Source organism: Podarcis bocagei, assembly GCF_964188305.1.
Source record: "Podarcis bocagei genome assembly, chromosome: 3".
In the NCBI taxonomy this organism is placed as follows: Eukaryota; Metazoa; Chordata; class Lepidosauria; order Squamata; family Lacertidae; genus Podarcis; species Podarcis bocagei.
The window spans coordinates 95,246,017-95,267,279 of NC_138127.1; the positions used below are offsets into that span (position 1 = coordinate 95,246,017).

At 46.5% G+C, this 21,263-nt stretch overlaps 1 protein-coding gene and 1 long non-coding RNA gene across 2 annotated transcripts in view; one reads left to right on the plus strand and one right to left on the minus strand.

The window, feature by feature from the left end:
- The window catches only part of LOC308584199, a 50,448-nt gene that overhangs the window by 9,784 nt on the left and 19,401 nt on the right, over nucleotides 1-21,263 (minus strand). The window contains exon 2 of the long non-coding RNA XR_014006625.1: nucleotides 7,460-7,524. This is a non-coding gene — a long non-coding RNA (uncharacterized lncRNA). The remainder of the gene's footprint in view (nucleotides 1-7,459; nucleotides 7,525-21,263) is intronic.
- FOXN2 (forkhead box N2) overlaps nucleotides 396-21,263 on the plus strand; it is a 43,814-nt gene continuing 22,946 nt past the window's right edge. The window contains exon 1 of the mRNA XM_081188715.1: nucleotides 396-579. The gene's annotated coding sequence lies outside the window, so the exon portion shown is untranslated. The remainder of the gene's footprint in view (nucleotides 580-21,263) is intronic.

Sequence of the window (21,263 nt, forward strand, 5' to 3'; positions counted from 1 at the left end):
GTTGGAAGCCGCCCAGAGTGGCTGGGGAAACCCAGCCAGATGGGCGGGGTATAAATAATAAATTATTATTATTACTATTATTATGAGTCAAGCCAGCGCGCGTGGGAACTTCTAAGGCTAAAAAAACCAAACCCTTCCTCCCCACCCCCTTTTCTGCAGCCAGCTCCCGCGTGCCATGTGCCCCGCGCGCACCAGCGACGACCCCTGCCCTCCGAACACCCCACCCCCCTAACTTCGCGCCGGCCCACCCCTTCCGCTTGCAATGGACTCGGCCGCTTTGCCGAGGGGGCGGCGCCACCGCCGCGAGGGGAGGGGAAAAAGGGGGCCGGTTGCGCGCCCGGAGGCTGTGCAGGCGGGCGGGCGGAGCGAGAGGAGGAGCCGTCGGCGGCCGGGGCGCCTTGTTGCTATGGGGAGACGGCGAGGGAGGGGGCGGCGTCGCCGCTGCTGCTGCTGCGCAGGGCAAGGGAAGCCAGAGGCAGCGGCGGCGGCGGCAGCAGCAGCTGCTGATTCCTGACACATTTCCTCCCCTCGCTGCCATATTGCTGCCCCCTCCCCCTTTGCGCGAGCTTCATGCGTACAGTGAGTCGAAACCTCTCCTTTATTAACTATCTGGGATCGAGGGATGCGGGTGGGGTGGGGAGCTGGGGGGTGGCTAAGAGATACATACTCCTCTCTTAAATTTATTCTTTCCAACCCCTGGGTTTTTCCTCCCCCCCCCTTCCGATTTCTTTTTCTACTTCTGGCTTTTTAATTCTCACTTGTCTTCCCCTCCCGATTTCAGCAGCGTCTACTTCCAGTTGTGTTTTGCTGGTGAATTTCTATTTTCATTCTCTCCCTCCCTTGACGTCTGGTGTGTGTCTGTACAGCGCGGAGGCTTAAATTGTGCTCTGTGTGTATTGTGTGTACACACACACACACAAATATATTGTGGGTATATGTGCGCGCGCGCGCCTCCAGCTGAGTTCCCTTTGGCTTCAAGATATATGGCGAGGTTGGGATCTAGGGCGGCTGGAGATCAGAGGAAAGGTGAGGAGGTTTGAGTTGGTGTCAGAACTGGGGTACGCGTGTCTTTCTTGAGGGTTGTGCCTGCAAGTTGGTGTGTGTGTGTGTGAATAGACATTCGTGTTCCGGAGTCAGGGGTGTGTGACTTGGAGAAGGGAAGATAAATGCTCGAAACTGGAGAAGACATTGGAGAGGAGAACGAGAGATTTTCTTGTGGGTGGTGAGAAAGGGTTTCTGCCCAAGCCAGTCGTGTGTGTGAATGTATAAAAGGCTTGACTGCCAGATCTGTGTCTGACCTGTTTATGTGGATGCAGCCAAAGCTCTCTCTCTGTCGGACCTGAGTCTCTAAATACGCCCCTCGAGAGATAGGTGGACTTAATAGGACCCAAATCTGATTTATTTATTTATTTTTTAACCTACCTACTGACCACTTTAGAGCTGTGTGTTCAATGAAGTGGTCCGGGCTCCCTTGGGCGGTGGAGAGACGAAGGTGGCATCTGGGGCAGGCAGGCGAGGGTGGCGTTTCACTGGAGTGGCTCCGATCTCCTCCCCCACCAGTCCCCCCTTTCCTCTGACCCTTCTCCCTCTTCCTGCCCTAGACTCTTGCCTAGACACCCCCCCCCCCTTAACCAGGTAGCTTTGCCGTTGTGCACGCGCCTTTTCGCCCCCTTTTGGACTTCGCTTCATCCTCAAGCGCTGCTTGTGCGGTTCCAACCAGCCCCCCCCCCCCCCCAAATACGATGCGTGCGCGCTTGGGCTTTTGCTAAGACGTTTGTGTGCCCATTTGCTGTCCGTATTCTTTTAATAAATCTTCCCCGCTTCCGGGTGAGAGTGACTGGCTCGATCTTTCTTTCCGTCGTCACGAAGTTGGAAGGGAACAAGACATCCCGCGTGCGCACAAAAAAAGTTCACCTGCTTTGGAAGTTTTTCAAAATGCAACTAAGTGAATTCTTTCCTTCTCCCCCATAACCCCTTAGAAAAGAGAGAGAAAGAGACTTTTCTCCCGGCTTGCTCCGTCCCTCCCTCCTCCAGCCTCCCCCATTTTGGTTCAGGATTGTGACAGCCACGTGGCTGGCAAAGCCTCTCGCCGGGGAAAGGCGGCCACGGGGTCACCCGGGCGGCTCCGCGAGCGTGTGGGTGGCTGCGCGTTAGCAGCCCGGCACAAAGCCCGGCGCAAAGTCTGCAACGCCACCCCCTCCTCCTCCTCCTCCATGCGAGCGTAAGAAAAGGTGCCCCCCTCTGCGCTTTAGTCCTGCCTCCCATCTCTCTCCCCCCCCCCTCCTGCTTAGAAAATGCAAACTCTCCGGACGCTGAATGCAAGCGCAAGAGATTCAAGCCAACGGAGAAAAGAAGGGGGAAAAACCCCCCACCATCCACTGACAAAAACTTGGACCCTTTTGTATGGGATCGATCAAGCCGCACTAAATAACATTAACCTCCCCTCCTCCTCCCGTTCTGTAACTGGCACAATTGGGAGTACACTCCCCGCCCCCCCCAACGCCTAAATATATGCAGGCATAGAGAGAATAGGGGGACAGCGCGCAGAGAATTTTAAACACACTTCAGTTTGTGTCAAACCCCCGCCCCAATATGCACGCTCTGTGAAAGGGTTAGGGAGGCAACAATCAGCACTCTTCTCTTTTTTTCTTTCCCTTAGTTAACAGCCCTAAATGTGCACTTGGGAACTCCTGGTTTGCAGAAATCCTGTGCGATGCTTCCTGCAAATGAGAATAAGTTGCATTGCTTTGAGGGGGAGGGTGCAGGTTCTGTTGCTCCCCCCACTGGGTTTTTAACTTCGGTGGACATGTGTGGTTGGTTTTTTTAAAAGGTATTTGTTAACGTTACAAATTATATCTTGGTGGTGTTTGTTGTTTTTTGGCTGTGGCTAATTGCACCTTTTGGTTGGATGGTTGTAAGCTGCTTTGAGGGTCATACACCCACGGGAAAGTGGCTGAGATATTTTAATAAATGGGAGGGTAGTGAGCAAACCCTGTAAAAAACATGAAATGCATTTGTGGTGGTGCTTTGTTGTGTTCTAATGTATTACAAGGGCAACAAGTGGCCTTTTTAAATATTTCCTATCTCTGTTTATTTTCTGCAGAGTCATGCTCAGGTAAAAAATTACTTTTTTGCCCTTTGCCAATAAGGGAATTTGTTCTTAGGGGTAGTGTTTCGATAGGTCAGCCTTTCTCCACCTGGTCTCTTCCAGTTGTTTTGAACAACCAGGAGGACAACCCAGATGATCGAGGGGCTGGCTTGGCCTTGGGGTCTCTTCCAACTCTACAGTTCTACAGTGGTACCTCGGGTTAAGTACTTAATTCGTTCTGGAGGTCCGTTCTTAACCTGAAACTGTTCTTAACCTGAAGCACCACTTTAGCTAATGGGGCCTCCTGCTGCTGCCACGCCGCCGGAGCACGATTTCTGTTCTCACCCTGAAGCAAAGTTCTTAACCTGAAGCACTATTTCTGGGTTAGCGGAGTCTGTAACCTGAAGCGTATGTAACCCGAGGTACCACTGTATTATTCTGTGGGACCTGACTCCCAGGTAAATGTGTGTTTAGGGTTGCAACTGAAATGAAGCTCCTTCAGTTCCCACTGATTTCAGTAGAAAGAGTTTGGATTCAGTAGGGGAGAGTTCAAGACGCTAAACCTCTCCAATGAAATCGCTAGGATGCAAAATCCGTTCTGAACTTCCTCATGCCCATGGTGCATGATGCTGATTCCCCCCCCCCTTAATTTAAATTTCTTAACAACATAAGAAGTACCTGCTGGATCAGGCCAACGTCCCACCTAGTCCAGCATCCTGTTCTCACAGTGGCCAGCCAGATGCCTGGAGGAAACCCACAAGCAGGACATCTGGAATTCAGAAACATGCTGCCTGTGACCACAGAAGCAGAGCATAGACACTGTGGCTGGTAGACACTGATAGCCCTTTCCACCCAGATCCTCTTTTAAAGCCATCCAATTCTATTACAGTGGTGCCTCGCAAGACGAAAAGAATCCGTTCTGTGATTCTCTTCGTCTAGCGGTTTTTTCGTCTTGCGAAGCAAGCCCATTGACGGATTAGCGCTATTAGCGGCTTTTAGCGGCTTATCGGCTTATCGGATCAGCTGATAAGCGGCTTAGAGGCTTAGAAAAAGGGGGGGGGAACCCGCAGGAACTCACAAGACATTTTCGTCTTACGAAGCAAGCCCATAGGAGATTCGTTTTGCGAAGCACCTCCAAAACGGAAAACTCTTTCGTCTAGCGAGTTTTCCGTCTTGCGAGGCATTCGTCTTGCGGGGCACCACTGTACCTGTCCTGAATCTCCCAGCTTCTTTGGATGTCCATGACTTCCTAGTGTTATGAAAGTGGGAGAAGATATTTTCTCTATCCAGAGTTTGGAAGAAGAGAAGAAGAGTTTGGATTTGATATCCCGCCTTTCACTCCCTTTAAGGAGTCTCAAAGCGGCTAACATTCTCCTTTCCCTTCCTCCCCCACAACAAGCACTCTGTGAGGTGAGTGAGGCTGAGAGACTTCAAAGAAGTGTGACTAGCCCAAGGTCACCCAGCAGCTGCATGTGGAAGAGCGGAGACGCGAACCCGGTTCCCCAGATTACGAGACTAACGCTCTTAACCACTACACCACTTTCTTAGTGCCACACAATTTTCTACGCTTCTATCCTGGCTCCTCTTACTCGTCTTTCCCTTGAACTCGAGAGGCTGCTGCCCCTTGACTCTTTTGCTTGCCCTTTTCTCAGCCTTTCCAACTCCTTTTTGAGGTGAGGCGACCAGAACTGTACACTGTACTCCAAATGCGGTTCTGCCATAGATTTGTGTAATAATAGCATTATGGTGACAGTGGTTTTATTTTCCTTTCCTAATGATCCCTAGTACACTGGGCCAACATTTTCATCAAGCTGTCCTCTATGAACCCAAGGCCCCATTTTTTTATCAGCCGCTGCCAGTTCATAACCCCATGAGCATATATGTGAAATTAAGATTCCCCCCCCCCCCCGGACACGCATCACTTTACACTTCTTTACATTGAATTGCATTCACCATTTTGTTGCTCGTTCACTCAGTTTGGGGAGATGCCTTTTGAGCTCTTCCCAATCTCTTTTTGTTCTCTATCAACTCATATCAACGAACTTGGCCACCTCATTGCTCGCGCCTAACTCTAGATGGTTTATGAACAAGTTTCCAAGCATAGGTCCCAATACTGATTATTGGAGGACTTTCTTAGGGCTGCCATATATCTGGGAATTGGGCAGGAAAATGGCGTCTGGGTGGATTTTTGGCAAATTGGCAAAATGTCTGGGGAAACCCAGGCGTATTTCGAGGGTGTGTGTTAATATATATTTTTTAAATCGTTCAAAAAAAGGGCGACAACTTTCAACAAAACCAAAACAAATAATAATAATCAACTCAACTTTGACCGGATTTTCGCTTTTGGGAATATGGCAACCCTAACTTTCTACATCCTTCCATCAGGAGAGCTGTCCGTTTATTCCTACTCTCTTGCTATATAACCAGTTCTTGATCCACTAGGACCTCTCTTCTTATCCCGTGACTCTTCCTCGGTTGTTTCTGGTGAGGTACTCTGTTCTGGGATGTGGGTGGCGCTGTGGGTTAAACCACAGAGCCTAGGGCTTGCTGATCAGAAGGTCGGCAGTTCGAATCCCCGCAATGGGGTGAGCTCCCATTGTTCGGACCCAGCTCCTGCCCACCTAGCAGTTCGAAAGCAAGTCAAAGTGCAAGTAGATAAATAGGTACCACTCTGGCGGGAAGGTAAACGGCGTTTCCGTGTGTTGCTCTGGTTCGCCAGAAGCAGCTTAGTCATGCTGGCCACTTGCCCCAAAAGCTGTATGCCGGCTCCCTCAGCCAATAAAGTGAGATGAGCGCCGCAACCCCAGAATCGGCCACGACTGGACCTAATGGTCAGGGGTCCCTTTACCTTTACCTTACTCCGTTGAAAGCTTTTCGAGCATCCAAGTGGACTTTGTCAGCCAGATCACATCTGTCTATATGCTACGGGTTAGCTTATTTAAATGGGTGGGTAGAAACTGGGGAGGGGGGGGAATTAATAGCCGATATCTCTCGCCCCCACCTCTTCCCAGCGGAGAAGCCGGTACTGTATTCACAAAAGTTTAAAGGCACCTTGTTAAGCTTCTGACACCTTCTTGACTTCCAGTCCTGCCCACCACAAGAGAGAAGATGTGCTTTTAACGAGCTCTCGATTTCATTCCCACCCGCAAATAGAAGATGTGAGTCTCCACCAGGTGGTCTCCAAGTGAGGATTCCCCCTTTGTAAAAGTGGCCATGATCCCTGCCAGCAAGTGCAAGAGGGAATATTTCCCTTTTCCTTCCTGGTCAAGAAAGTGTCCATCTTGGTTGTGATCTTGCGGAGTGGGTTGGGAACCAATAGGGAGCAAAGATAATGTCCGCGCATGCAGGTTGAGATTGTAGCCATCAATTAGTTTATGGTACAGAATAGGCAGCAAACAGCACAAATGGCAGAAATGATTTCGTGGCTCAGATAGGCGCATGCAGACCTGGTTCTAGCAAAGCGTTGTGCCTCCTGTTCTCTGTTCCACAGGGTCCCAAACTGTGATCCGTGAGCTTCAGTCAGGTTCCATGTAGTTGATGCAAAACCCATGAGGGGCAAGCAAGGGTCACAGTGCTGGGTTTTCGCCTATTTACCATGCAGTTCTAGACATGTCTTCTCAGAAGTAGACCCCTTTGAATTAAATGAGACTTGCTCCCAGATAAATGGGAGCAGGCTTGTCATCTCTCTCTTCCCCAAAGGCAAATCGATATTTGGGCCTTCAGGACTTTGGGCAAGTGTGGGTCGCAAATTGTGACTGATAGCTGTGCCCGCGAAATATGTGTTGCCTGGCAAAAGCCATTATGGCGAACCACCTTCAGGCATCTTTTTTCCATTGTTCCATAACTTTACAAACTCTTTCTCTTGTTATATCTTAAGTACCGTATATACTTGAATATAAGCCGAGGCACCTGATTTTACCACAAAAAACGGGGGAAACTTATTGACTCAAGTATAAGCCAGTTCACCACACCACAAACCTCCTGGTGGGCCGCAGTGCCCACGGCAGAGGGGGCTTCTCTCTCCCCCTATTAAAAATGTGCTGAAAAGGTCGGCTTATACACGAGTATATACGGTATATAAAATGTCTGAAATGAGGAGCAGGAATAGCTGTATTGTCGCAATGCAAAACTAGCTGTGTGCATCTTGTGGCAAAAATGACTTGTACAGGATATCCTTTTTTTAAAGCAGCTAGAATTCAGAGCATGGGAAGTGCTATACCAGAAGTCTTACCATGTGACCTTGCGTCAGAATTCCTTTTCTCTCAGCTTCATGTTGTCTGATCTTGCCGCTCAGTCTAGACAGAAAAGGTAAACTCGCAGGCAGCTTCCTCAGTGCATTGGATGCATGTGAATTATATTATTCTGGTCTACTTACATTGTTGTGTTGAGCACCTTGATAGGATCTTCTGCCTTTCCACAGCCAACCTTATCTTTCCCTGCAGGGGTAATAGTATTTTACTGGCAAAATGATGGTGTTTTCATTCTAGGCCGCAGGCAGAACTGTTACATGAGGTTATAAAGGGTCAATATATTGGTTGGACTGGGATAAAAAAGTGCTTCCGAGTCTCCAGATGATAGCATCCGTTGTTTTTTTTAGTATTTGGGGGAGGCTGTCCAGTTTTCTCAAGACAGCACTTCAACCAATTTTGCGGTGTTAGAAACTCAGATATACAGTGGTACCTCAGGTTACATACGCTTCAGGTTACAGACTCTGCTAACCCAGAAATAGTGCTTCAGGTTAAGAACTTTGCTTCAGGATGAGAACAGAAATCGTGCTATGGCGGCGCAGCGGCAGCAGGAGGCCCCATTAGCTAAAGTGGTGCTTCAGGTTAAGAACAGTTTCAGGTTAAGAACGGACCTCCAGAACGAATTAAGTACTTAACCCGAGGTACCACTGTATAAGCTAAACAGCAAATGGCTCATTAAATCAGGATTGCAGTCGCCAAAACGAAAAGTCTAGTTCGAAAGTCGTCTTTTTCAATACGACTTTGTGGTTCCTGAAATTCATTCTGATTGTGCAGATGAAATATAATTGATATAATTCTACAGGATGTGGTATTCTTGTGTGAAAACAATTAAGATCCAAGGATCCCCAGGTATGCACCACCATATGGTGGAGATGTCAGGTGTCATCCTGGCTCCTGAGTATCTTCACTTGGCCACAAAAGGCCGATAGCCAGGGGCAAAATGCGCCTGGCTAATTTCGAACGCTGCTCTTTTGCATCATGGGGCTTGTGTTGAACAGGGGCTGGGGAAACTTGTGTCCCTCTAGCGGGTTTTGGAGTCCAATTTCCAGCTGCCACAACCAGCTTGGCTAACAGAGTGGAAGTGAGTTGAAGTTCAGCAGCACCGGAAGGCCCCACAGATTCCTCATCCCTGTAATAGTAGCTTTTGTCTCATTAAGGGATTATTCAATAATACTTCAGTTTCATGCTCTTCATACACCCAGGAATGCCCTTGTCACTGAATATGAAAAGTAGGAAGAATTAGAAAAAAATGTAGGCTCTTACAACCAGGCATAGGCAAACTTGGCCTTCCAGATGTTTTGGGACTACAACTCCCATCATCCCTAGCTAACAGGACCAGTGGTCAGGGATGATGGGGATTGTAGTCCCAAAACATCTGGAGGGCCAAGTTTGCCTATGCCTGCTTAAAACACTTTGTGGGGGCGACAATATATTTTGAGAGCAACAAAATTTGCAGTGTATGGGACTTCCTAGTTTAGGGGGAAAGCAAGGAAGAGGGGACTTGCTAAAGGTGTATAAAATTATGCAAGAAGGCCAATAGAGCGGTTCCCCCCCTTTCATTATTATACTAGAACTCATTGTCATGAGCCCCGTGGAGACGGACTTGGTGAGAGTGGTCAGATGTGGAAAGAGAAACAACTGGAGGAGTTTGACCCAGGAGAGGGGTCCAAGGGAGCGGGAAGTGGCCATTGTCAGAAGACGCCAACCCTACAGTGGGGCCTGGTGGATTGGGAAGCAACCAGGACTCGTGGAAAGGGCCAAGTGCCTTGCCCAGGCATCATGTCTCAGCTGGTCAATGTGGTACCGGCCCCTGCTACTACAGGGTCACCCTCCCCAAGAGGTACAGTACAATGAATCTGACAATGAGCTGGTTTGAACTATCTTCACAGGCTCAGCCCACTTGGAAGAGGGCTTGCTTGCTCAGTCCTGAGCCTTGAGATGACAATGTCACGTGATGGTGCTCTTCAAAAGGAGAGTCCAGGGGGTGTGCCGAATGTTGGGTCAGCATCATAACTTCTTCCGAGCCATGTGCTCTACAGCTCTGCCATGTTTCCTGACTTGGTGACCTGTAACCTGTTTGGGCTCTGGAGCGAATTTTGGAATTTTGGATGGGGTTTGTTCAGATTCATGGGAGATACAGCTGTCAGTGGCTACTAGCAACAGTGGCTGTGTTCTAACTCTGTTATTGGAGTTGGTATGCTGAGTGGACTAAAATGGTTTTGAGAATTCTTTTAAAAAAACGATACGGTAAATATTCCCTTTTAGGAATTACGAATTTGATAAAATTGATGCAGGAACAGGAGTTAAGGAGGAATAAAAGTTGTTACACATGTTGTGGCTGTCAAAGGACACTGGTGTGCTGTGAATTTGCCTTTTCTTTTGATGGTATTTGCAAATTTATTTAATAAATCAATGCATTTTTTTTAAAACAACAGTATAATAAAAAGGGTGTGGGGGAGAATTGACCAGATTGGAACTTTGACTTCCTACTGATTCATAAAATTTATTTACTCCACTTATTTTATTTTTTAAAACCTCTCAAAGCATCTTACAAAAAAAGGCTTGAATGACAAAACTATCCGTAAAAAAACAGTTTAAAGCAGCTATTTGAAACGGTTTAAAATCTGCTGTTGCCTTATTGTTGTTTTAATTATTTTTTTAAATAAGGTAAAAAACAGATTAAAGCAGATGTTTTTAAATTCCAGATTCCTCTGGGGTCTCCTCAATGGGATACAACCACACCAAGCCTCTCTGGGGCTGGATAGATACGAGTTGTAGGAAGCTACTGCTGTAGCTGTTTAAATAGCGCTTAAAGCCCTAAAACGACTTAGGTCCCAAATATGAAATGCCACCTCCTTTCCTCAGGCCTTCTTGGATGTTAAACTCATCAGAGTGGTTCCTTTTGGTAGATCTGTTGCCTTCAGAAATTTGGGAGGTAGCAGGCAGAAAGCAGGCCTCTGTGGCATCGTTTGGCATATTCTTTGTATTGCATATTCTTTGTATTCATCGTACGGCGGAAGGTACCCCTCTTCTTCCTCTGACCTTGGGCACCTGAGATAGATACATCTTAAGACCCACCCTATTCTCTTGATCACAACCTGTTTTAACATTTTAAAACATGTGTTCCAAATGGTTGTCACCTGTCTGAGAAATCCATGGTGGGAGGAGAGGCAGGTAAGAAATCTCAATTATGGTTATGAAAAATATATCTCCAGAAATAATGTCGGAATGCTCTGCGCCATGGTTTGCTTTCTCCCCAGCCCTCATTCCAGCGTGTTAAATATAGTGGACTTCGGCTCTTCAAGTAGCCATTTCCTGCAGCAGTAAATTAAGAAAACAAACACGCCCATGCAGAGCCATTTCAGCTATGGTGACAGTGGTGCCCTTCATTGTAATCCTAACCTGGCTTCTCAGGGAAGGCGTGAAGCCTCTGCTTCTTTACTTACGCAAATCCACCTGAGTAAAATGTTAAAGGAGCCCATGTAAACGGGAATAGCCTGGCTAAAATAAGCCTGGCTTCTGCTGCTTTTTTTTATTTGCATTTGGAGCTCACCCAGTTATGGGTGGCCTGGAGGGCGCAGTAGTAACAGATTAACAAGCACAAATATATATTTACAGTTCTATTAACATCTAGATTAAAAACATAAATATCAAAAACCGCAGCCTTCTGTCAGCTGAACCTTTCTCCATATAGAAAAGCCTTGCAGTCTTCCAAAAGGTGTAGATGTATCTATGCTTTCAGAGAAATAAGTAGGAAATTTGGGGGCTGCACTTCCATATAGAAATTTCCCTGCCCCTGGAAAGGCAGAGAGGGTTCTTGTTTCTGGGACTAGGCTTCTCTCTGCCAAACTTGTTGTTGTTGTTTTTTAACAGAGCATTTAAGAAAATGATACCCAAGTTATCCCCAGTGTTCAAAATTCCCTGGGCGCCGGGCACGTTTTGCTACTGGCGTGGTTCCGATTGCGACTGGAGATTTCTGGGCACCAGGTTGACGACTTTGTAGGGATGTATGTTCCACAGTGTGTGGGAAGCTGCTGTGACTATCCGAGTGTCCATCTACATGCGCCCTTGCAGTTTGAACATGAAAGTGTGGTTGGAATTAGAGATAAGGCGCAGGGACAGAAAGGATCTCTTTGTACAGCTCCGAGCTTGAAGCATGCACAGACAATGAATGGCAATTCTATATGGAGTTTGCCCAGGTGGCTAAATTAAAAAGTTGATCCCTGCTACAGGCATTGCCAATTCCCAAGTCCTCCACCCCCTTTGCGGCTTTCCAACCGGTGAGCAGGTTTGCAAATGTACGGGTTGCAACACAGATGATTTCCTATTAGATATTGAGCTGCATAAGCCAGACTCGCCCACCATCCCTCCCTCCCAAAAAAGCCCCCCTCTCCCGAAAACCATGGCAATCCAGGGTGGCTTCACTCGTTCAACCACCCTGCCGGAGGTAGTAGCAGACAGATGGTTCTCAACAATGGGAAAATCCAGTTGGTTTCCCTTAGGAAAATGCTTGAGAACAATAATGCTTAAGGGGATAAAGGCAGATTAATTAATAGAAGCATTGTTGGTGCCTGTGTTCGGTTGCTCCTATTTGTGCTCTAATTATGCGATAGATGTGCTCTTTTATGGAGAGGTCTAGCACACAGCGTGGATAAAGCACCCCTTCCATCGTAACAGTATCTATCAAAAGAAAGGAATTAGGCTTAAGTCTTGCTTCCATTTTTAGACCAACAGTAAGCTGAACGTGCAATCTGCAGAGCAACCCTATGCATATCTGTTCATAATATAAACTCCCTGATTGCCATAGTAGTGTTTGTTTTACTTTGGCATAATCTGCCCTTTAATTTGGTGTGAGTACTGTCTTCAATATCCAGTGTGTATTGTAGGACAGTGTCCTCAGTAGCCTGATTTATACTGGCATTAAACCATGGTTTAGTGTTGCAAGAGCAAGCCAAAGTGAACCCCAGACTTGAACTCTCCCTCCTCTCCTTCTGGCACAGACATGAGGACAATATAGAAAAATTCTGCTTCTGTTTCGGATGAACCACAGTTTGACGTCCAACCCTAAACCGATTAAGTTTAAGTACAGTTAGTTGAAACAAAGGCAACTTCCTAAACTATAGTTTGGCTTGTTTCAACAAACCATATTTAAGATTAATCACAGGTTGTCAGGTTCAGGTGGCATGGCAAGCTGTGGTTAATCTAAAAAGGAACCAAAAGTTTCCAACCTCCTCTTCATGGATACATTGGAGGCGGAAGTGTGCCAGTCTGAAGCTAACTTGGAGGTATCCTCACAATCCAAGCAAACACACTGTGTTGGGTAAAAGTGTACCTTCCCCCCCCCTTCCTCGGAGGGAGTTGTGAAGAAAAACAGGTTTGCATGTTTCCATTGTGGCTGATTGGAACTAGAGAAAAACCAGATGTGAAGGATGTCAGTTTGCTAATTCTCTTAACAGCATCCTCACACTTCCACTCTGGAATCCCCAGAGTAGTTTTGCAATTGTGTTTTAATTCTGGGGGAAGTACTGGTGGAATACAATGAAGCATGGACGTATATAAACATACACGTTCTACATATATATACAGTCATACCTCGTGTTGCGTTCCGCTCTTCTTACAGACTTTCAGCTTACAAAACGTGGCAAACCCGGAAGTTCGCTGCCCACGCATGCACAGAAGCGATCTGCGCGCTTCACACATGTGCAGAAACGCTCGATCGTACCCGCACATGTGTGGAAGAGGTGCTCTAGTTGCAGACTTTTTGGGGTGCAGACGGCACCCCAAAACGGATTAAGTCCGCAACTAGAGGTACCTCTCTCTCTCTCTCTCTCTCTCTCTCTCTCTCTCTCTCTCTGTGTGTGTGTGTTTGCGTATGTGTGCGTGTATTGTTATTAATAATAATAATAATAATAATAATAATAATAATAATAATAATAATAATTTATTTGTACCCTGCCCATCAGGCTGGGTTTCACCAGCCACTCCGGGTAGCTTGCAACGAAGATTAAAAATACATTACAATGTCACACATTAAAAACTTCCCTGAACAGGGCTGCCTTCAGATGTCTTCTAAATGTCAGGTAGTTGTTTATCTCTTTGACATCTGATGGGAGGGCGTTCCACAGGGTGGGTGCCACTACCGAGAAGGCCCTCTGCCTGGTTCCCTGTAGCTTTGTTTCTTGCAGTGAGGGAACCGCTAGAAGGCGCTGGACCTCAGTGTCCGGGCAGAACGATGGGGGTGAAGATGCTCCTTCAGGTATACTGGGCCGAGGTCGAGGCCATATATATATATATATCCACTACCTGATGCTGAAATACAAGTTGCAAATCTGGGCATACACAGTTGATTGATTTATAAAATGATTTCTAGATGCTGCTATTCTGGTGGAGTACCTAAGCGCAGTGCACCACATGATTAAAACAATATTACATTAAAAACCAAATTAAAATATACAGGGGGAAAGTCGCAAAATTCACCCAGTAAACAGAGAGTAAATGCAATCCACAATCTACAGCTGTCTGGATGAGTAGAAACTTTTTATATTACCGGTGGATCCGCCATGCTCAGGGTGCCTGCCAGATCTCTGTGGGAGGACTTTATAAGTCAACAGCAGAACCTTAAACTTGGCTCAGTAGCAAATTGGCAACCGGGGAAGCTCCTTCAGGAGGGGCGATAGGGTGGACCAGTAAGCAGCACGCTGCACCAGTTGCGACTCCCAAACAGCCTAGGTGAAGCCCAACACACAGTGCATCACAGCAGTCTTATCTTGACACTGTGGACATGTGATATCGATCCAGGAATGGCCATCATTGATGTACCAGCCACAGTTGGTAAAAGATGCTTCTAGGTGCTGCAGCTACCTGGACCATGATGTCTTCAAGAGCATCCCCAAGCAACTCACCTATTATTTGGGCGATGGACTGGCTCTTAAAATCTTAAAATCAGCGCAGCCAGAGAGAAGGCAGGTGGTTTGTGCTATGAACACTACAGCTGTATGCGCTTTCTCATCTAGCGGGGATGAGACTGCTAAGGGATGTGCCAGCTTGCCTTAACTATGACCAAGAGGCAGGTTTCTTCCCCCCTCCTCCTTTTTTATCCCTGAGGAGAACATAATGCTCCAGTTGTCTTGGATACACGGCGGTGTATGTAGCATTGTAATCAAATATAGGCCGTCTGTAGTTGCATTTTGGGATTTAAATCTGACCTCTGATCTCAACAGCAGCTCTGGTGAGATGGGCAGCGTAATGTAGCACATGTGTGGAAGTTGCTGAGAACAAAGGGAAAGGGAGAGAAGGAACAAAGGTAACTCTTTTTTGCTCCTCGCCTCTTGGATTTTCCTTGAACATATGCTTTAAATGGTGAGTGTTTCAGAGGCCTGATGGCAGAGCCAAACGAATCTCTCTCTCTCCTATTTGTTGGTCTGCCTCGATTGGAGCGTTTAGACGTTGGAATGAAATTCGGCGCGTTGCGTTCAGGTGGGGAGTCTGCGTTTGAGTTCGGGAGCCGTTCCTACAGGCTACACCCATTGTAGCGGAAATTATGTCTTTGGTTGGGATGGGCAAATCTGGCCATTTTGGTTTCTTCCAGTCTCTCTCCCCCCCCCCCCCCTGAATCTTAACTTCAGTTCTTCACATTTCCCCATCTATTTGCATTAAAAAATATTTTTATCAGCATTATAATACAGATTTCTTCTGATACACGTGTGTATGCAACTTTGCCTAATATACAAATTTTGTGGAGCAATTTCCCCTAAATTTCAGGTGTTGCTTTCACTAATATGTGCCTTTTATTGGACACTTTACTCCAGCGCATGCATTTTTGTACACATTACTTCTCCAGAGAACTGCCTTGCAAAATTCAAAGAATTGTGAGTTTTGAAGGATGGATGTGCTTCAGTTTTTCTTGTGTTGTTTCAGAAGCATGAATAGGCACATTTCTCTTTAAATGAGAACTGAAACATCTTTCTCTCCTCACCCCAAGCACACAGGTGTTGTAATGCGATCTGTGTCAAATGTCAGCCTGAGATTCTGTGTTCCAGGTTGGGACACCAGCTGAATCTCCACACCTGGTTTAGAGGTTGTGACGATTGGGGAAGAAAATAAAGATTCAGAATGCCTTGTTGTGAAATACCAGAAGGCCTTTGGATGATGATTGTGATTTAGTAGCGTAAGAATGTTGTGATACTAAAGCCTTTTTTAAAAAAATACTGCGATTCTGTTTGCCCAACTACCGTACTTTAAAGGAAATTTAGAGAAGTTCATGGAAAGAAAAGTCTGTTACGAAAGTGTTGTATTCCACTGAGTTATACTTTTGAGTCGACTCATTGAAAAGAATAGAGCAAACTCAATCATATTCATGAATTGAGTGGGTCTACTCTTGAGTAAGTCTGTTGGTAAGGAAAGATTGTCTCACATACCGAACAGTGTTAGACAGTTGCCAGGCGTGTTTTTCACGGGTCCAATTGCAACCATGTGGAGATCTCTGGGTGCAAAATGCCCCTTAGAGAAGGATCTGAAATATTTTCCCTGGAAGCTTGAATTTGTTTTATTCTGGATTGTTCTGTTTGATGTTTTAATGTGTTGAGATTTGTTCTATAAAATATAAAGCGGCATAGAAATGAGATGAATAATAATACTAACAACAAACTTCATTGTGGAGGAAAAAGGCGCCTAGACATCCCACTGTGGCGACCGTAACCTAGGTTTAACGTGCCATTTGGCGATTAGATTAGATCTCTTGTGTTTCTGACACTGATACCCAATCCATCACTGTGCTCTGCAGGTGAGGGTTTCCTGCAGATACCACCTAACGTGAACATAGGAAGAGCCTGCAGGATCCGACCAATGGCCCATCTAGTCCAGCATCCCGCTCTCACAGTGGCCAGCAAGATACCTGTGGAAAACGCATAAGCAGGATTTGAGCACGAGAGCTCTCTCTGCTCCTGTGATTTTGAGCCACTGGTACTCAGAAGCAGGGGACAAGGGGGATGCACGTGTCCAATTATGACACGGAGGTTGAATGCTATTCAGCAGTGTAAAATAGTCGTGTCTGTTTTTACGCAGCCGCCTTCTCTCTTTTGCCCAGGAGGCAAAACAGGTTTTATGGGATGTCAGATCATAATGACAAGTCTAGGAATAACCCTCCTCCGCCTCCTGATTCCCTGCCCCCACCTACACGCTCATGCAGGTACACACCCTAAAGAGCATTGCAACACAATGCACTCTGGTATTAAATGCCAAAGGTTTAAGTTCTGGCGTAATGAGGCCACAGTCCAGCCGTTCAGAGGCCGATTGGAACGTGCAGTGCTGAACAAGCAGGAAGCCAGAACACAACTCTATTTAGGAATGCTGCGAGTTCTCTTGCTTCAGTTATCCCTCTTTATCCAACACACTTGCTGGCTGATTTGACTCCCATACAGAAAAGGATGTGTGAGAGTCCCGTACTCAGAGCCGTCTTGTACAGTGGGGATTTTTTCCCCCCCACTAGGGAGAAATTCCACAGTGAGATTTTATCCATAAAATAAATTTGCAGCTCAGTACAGCGGTACCTCGGGTTACAGACGATTCAAGTTACAGACTCCGCTAACCCAGAAATAGTACCTCAGGTTAAGAACTTTGCTTCAGGATGAGAACAGAAATTGTGTGGCGGCGGCGTGGAGCAGCGGGAGGCCCCATTAGCTAAAGTGGTACCTCAGGTTAAGAACAGACTTCCAGAACGAATTAAGCTTTTAACCTGAGGTACCACTGTAAACGGGTTTGATATCTGTCCGCCTGGGCAGTTCCAAACACCTGACTTCATGTGACTTCCCCTCAAAAGCATGTGCAAATATATGATAAATCTCTTTGAGTGTGCTAAAAATTAGTATGTTAACAGTTTTTCTTTTCATAATAATAATAGCAGCAACTATTATTATTAATTTATTATTTAAACCCTGCCCATCTGGCTGGATTTCCCCTGCCACTCTCTCTATATAAGGAAAGGACTTGATCGACTTCTCTCAACCTGATATCTCAGAGGGGTCCTGCTGGTTGGGGCTGACAAGAGTTTTAGTCCGACAGCATCTGGAGGGCACTGGCTTGGGGAAGGCAGGGCTAGGTAGGCACGTCATCTTGCCCATTCTAAATTAGCTTCATATGATCCTATGGTTTAGCTTGGGAATATGGCACAGAAGCTCACACCCTTTCCCAAGTGCTCTAGCCACAGTTTGCCATGTTGTCCTACCAGGAAAGCTATTGTCAGTACCAACTCATGTCATGGTTTGAGGCACGTTTGCAAACCATAGTATGGAGGTTAGTGCCAACTAAGTTAGCCAGTCTCCAAACTAGGGTTCATCAACCCTCTTCAGACCATGGTCTAGCGTTTAATGGCCTTGCATCATGGCAAACCATGGGTAGGGCAACCTGGGAATGAGTTGGGAACCCACACTTGTGAGGCAGAATGAACAAAGGCTGTTGAGAAAATCGGAATAAGATGTTTTAACTGGGCTGCTGTTTCTTAATCTCAGTGTATCTGCCTCCCCCCACCGCTGCCCAAATCTGCAGTATGTGTTTCTGAAGTGTGTGTGAAATACTCTTAATGTTTAACAAGATTCTATGCAAGTCCTTAACAATATATGGGGGTGATGATGTTGTGCCATGTGTTATTTCTGGATGTTTGGGACAATGGGTTGTGCCCAAAGTGTCCCTTTTATGAATGGAAGGGCTCCTCCTGCTCATGGAGGAACTGAGTTCTAATGCAAGCTCCTGCTCGAGAAAGTAGGGGAATGCTATTTCCACCCATTCATCCTGCAGCCCACCCCCCCTATGCTTTTCGGGCAGTTCTCTCAATCCTATGGAGAAGCGATTGCGAGTTGCACAGCCTCCATTCTGCATGGCAAAGAGTTGTGGGTTATGGGTGGTTTTGGGAAAGTTGCCTGTACCCTCAGCTCGGTTCCCCGTCTTTTAAAAAAAGCGAAATAAAAGCAAACATCAATGTACCTCTCAGGTTTTCAGTTTTGTTTTGTGGATGCCCAATATATAAGGCATGTAAAGGCATTGCGTGCTCTGTTTGCGTATCAGCTGCCTGTTAGCCAGGTCTGAAGAAATCGCTTTGCCATTGCTATAGAAACCTTGCCTTGATTAGATGTCATAACTCTGTTTGATTCACACTGATATGGCTGTGGGTTCCCACTGTGAAATGAAGACAGGTTTCTTTTTATATATGCACAGAGAATATAAATTCTGCTGCTTTATAGCTTACCAAATGCTTAAGTGGTTTTTGATGCAGAATTTAATTAAAGTAGTTGCAGGAAATAGTAAAAAAAAAGAAGTATCTTTTTTTTCTATGTGTATATGTGTTTGGACCATAATCTGCAAGTTTAACACATTGGTGGTAAACCTTTTTATGAAATATTTTAATTTAGAGAGTGCTTGTATATCGGGGAGCTTATATCTCTCCAGGGAGCAGCAATCTGTCCTCCTGCCTGCAGAATAATTCGGTGTAGGCAAGCCAAGTCATCCTTGATGGGTCTGAACAATATTGAAGGTTCAGCTTTGGGCCTTGCTAGTTGACATTTTTAATGCAGTAATTGCCTGGTTGTTACTTTGTGGTTGCTAGCGATCCAACCATCTTTCTTGGAGGCGTCTTCCGACTTCAGGACATGAAGAATACTGGAAGTGGAGAGAATTTCTCTTGCAACAGAGAAACTTCATTTTCATGGCAGCGTGTGTCCAAATGTTACCCATTCCCAAATCCTCAGCATTGGTGGATGCTGCACATAATTGTGGTTCCACAAGCACCATTGGTGACTGATGACCTCCCACCTCAAACTACAAAGCTTCTTGGCCTGTTGAGTTTTAAATTTGTGTGTGTGTGTGTGTGTTGATGTTTTCAATTGTTAATCATATTTTTATCTGTTTTAATACTTAAGTGGTTAATTTGAAGCAGAAGTCGTTATAGTGGATTATTCACCTGCAAGCACAAAACGGCTCTGGATATTTGTGTGTCTGTGACGTCATGGATGCTGACGGCATGGATGCTATCCAGTCAGTGCCTTCCACAGCTAGGTGAACGCTTCTTCCTCCTCCATTTCATTTCCAACCCTACTGCAGATTTTCAGGAGTTTTTCTTTCCCAGAGCTTGAATACATAGCAAAGAAAGCGAGAGCTCTTGGAATTTTGCCCTCCTGTTTCTTTTATTAAAATAAAGCGCAACCCATGATCTCCATCTTTACCTGCCAGTGCTGTAGTAGTGAGTGTATTGCCACTGAGCCCGCCAAAATTGCATTTCCTTCAGAAATGGCAAGCCAGCCAATACCACACTTTCTGTATATTCCTGCCTTCCAATGAGCTCAAAAGAGCTCACATTGAGCTTTTGCCATGAAAATGCCCCCCCCCCCGTGGGAAATGGCGTCTCTGATTCAGCCACACCGCCAAAGGGGGGTGGTTAAGAGCAACCCACGGTTTTAATACTGTTTATGAGAGGAACAGTTTATGGCGCAACGTATCAAATATTAATACGAGGGACAGAAAGGATGGCAAAGGACTTGTTCCTCTTAATGGCGCCTGCAGGCAAATGAATACACAGTTGCCAATAAGTGAGCCGAGTGGTGGGTGGGTGGAAAGGAGCTGAGAAAAGATGGCCCAAACAGTATCGCCTTCTATGCACCCACCGCGATAATAAAAAATATTAAATTTCAGGTTGGCAGTTTATTATGCACTTTAATTCTCCAAAAAACATGGGGCCGTCCACTCAGGAAAAGGGCCTTAGCTCAGTTCTCTCTGCACACAGGAGGTTCTGGGTTCAAGACTCCTCCCTGAAACCTTGGTGTCAGGGCCGGAATCAGGTGTAGGTCAGCAACAAAGAATGCATCACTCCAGGCCAGTGGAGTTATTTCTTTGTTTAAGGGAACAACCCACAGCTCTGGCCTAGTGGTCTCAGCAACTCTTTCCAGGAGGTCTTGTCCCGATTAAGCAGTTGCGAGGACTGAAGGTCCCTGCCTTCCCGGTAGCCTCTAGGCCTCCACCTCTCCAGGGCCTTTCCCACGCAGTCTCAGGCCGTGTCTGCACACAGTCATCCTCTGTTCTGCCTGCTTAATTTCTCTCCATGTTATGGGAAACCAGGGGGAGGAGAGCTGCTCAAAGAAGGAGACTCCCTGGATTCTTCAGCAGCCGGTCTCCACTCTGCCTCTTGGCCAGCCTCCTCTCCAGCCTCCGAGTCGGAGTCTGAACTGCTCTCTGCCACGGCCTCTTCCTGCTCACTAAAGCCTGTTGCCTCTTCAGCTTCCGACACCACCTCCTCCCAGCCTGCTCTCTCTTCTCCCTCTGACCATTCATGGTCATCCAATCCCCTGGCTCTCCTTCCCATGAAAGTTCCCTGACTGGTGCCTTCATCCAGCCAGTCCATGGCACTTGGGAGACCTGTTGCCAACTAGGGTTAAGGAACCCGACTCAGCCTGAGGACTGCATTCCCTTCTGGGCATCCTTCTGGGGACCTCATAGCAGTGGTCAGGCGAATTAGACGCAAAAATGCAGAGGATGGGATGTAATTTCCTGCCTTGTACAGTGGGCTAGTTTCTATGCACCCTATCAGATCCTTCTCTGTCCTCCAAGCAAGAGGCCTCATAAGAGATCAAGGACATGTTCCAGCCCAGGTAGAAAGGAGGCTACAAAACAGGGTTAGTGTGACCATGGGAGAGTCCTGAGGGCCAGATGGAGAGGCCAAGAGGGCCGCAATCCACCCCTGGGCCCGAGGTTCTCTCTCAGACCCCTGGTGCTGCTGTAAATAATACGCAGCTAGGCAGACCAATAGTTTCGTTCATCTATAAGACAGTTTTCTACTTCAAACCATGATGGCTATACTCTGTCTCCACTGTATGTTTCTGAATGCCAGTTGCTGGAAACGACAGGAGAGCAGAGATAACGCCAAGGTTGCAGGTTCGATCCTCGTA